Source organism: Rhinopithecus bieti, unplaced genomic scaffold, assembly GCF_001698545.2.
Source record: "Rhinopithecus bieti isolate Rb0 unplaced genomic scaffold, ASM169854v2 scaffold_15502, whole genome shotgun sequence".
Classification (NCBI taxonomy): domain Eukaryota; kingdom Metazoa; phylum Chordata; class Mammalia; order Primates; family Cercopithecidae; genus Rhinopithecus; species Rhinopithecus bieti.
Window position 1 is genome coordinate 416,611 of NW_016808208.1, and position 1,135 is coordinate 417,745.

A 1,135-nucleotide genomic window follows, 5' to 3' on the forward strand; every position below is an offset into this window, starting at 1 on the left:
GAAAGAAAGAAAGAAAGAAAGAAAGAAAGAAAGAAAGAAAGAAAGAAAGAAAGAAAGAAAGAAAGAAAGAAAGAAAGAAAGAAAGAAAGAAAGAAACTCATCATTCAGCCCGACACTTGCCTGACATGCAGCTTCTGGAATACCAGGCCTCAGCTGCTGGCCACATCTTAACCTTCTCCGAGCGTTTTCCAGACGATGGACCCGAGTTGGAGGAGGTGCTCACACAGCTGGCCACAACGGATGTTCAATTCTAGAAGGGCCCCATTGAGGCCCCATCTGGCCATGCTTAAGGAAGATGTATGGTCTCTCCCCCAACTCCATCAAACCAAGGCTTCAGGTGACCCTCCATTTGCTGGTATATTTAGGGGCTAGGGGAGGGGGAGGAGCAGGAGCTTGGACCTTGGTACTACCTTAGCTGAGGGTGGTGACACTAACCCCTTCCATTTGTCAACACTTTCTAGCTTGCCAAGTGGTTCCCCTCTGTGATCTCATTTCATCTTGCACTGCCATATGTGGAGTGAGCAAGACAGGGCTCACCAGCCTGCCTACCAGGTGAGGAAATGGCAGTTCTGAGAAGTCACTGGTCTAGATCCTGCAGGTGGCTCGTGACAGCTAGGGTTCAAAATGTTCTCACCAAATCCAATACTCCTCACGTATTAACTTTACAAACAGACAAATAAATATTAGAGACAACTATCAAATAAATAAATAAATAAGCTAAATAATTTTGACTGATTGATTCCATTTACATTCATGACATTTCTCCTATATCAACATCATATATATGGATTGATTTCACTAATTTTATATTTTGTTTACCCATTCTATTATTAACAACTTTCTTGATATATTTGTACCCCATTCTTTGGATATTTTTAAAAATATTTTATTTGGTCGGGTGCGGTGGCTTGCGCCTGTAATCCCAGCATTTTGGGAGGCCGAGGCAGGTGGATTACGAGGTCAGGAGATCGAGATCATCCTGGCTAACATGGTGAAACCTCGTCTCTACTAAAAAAAAAAAAAAAATGCAAAAAAATTAGCCGGACGTGTTGGCGGGGAACTGTAGTCTCAGCTGTTCGAGAGGCAGGAGAATGGCATGAACCTGAGAGGCGGAGCTTGCAGTGAGCTGAGATGA

General features: G+C 43.5%; 1 pseudogene; it reads left to right on the forward strand.

Moving 5' to 3' along the window:
• The window catches only part of LOC108537983 (dipeptidyl peptidase 3 pseudogene), a 3,367-nt pseudogene extending 3,077 nt beyond the window's left edge, over window positions 1-290 (forward strand).
• The last annotated feature ends 845 nt before the right edge of the window (window positions 291-1,135 follow it).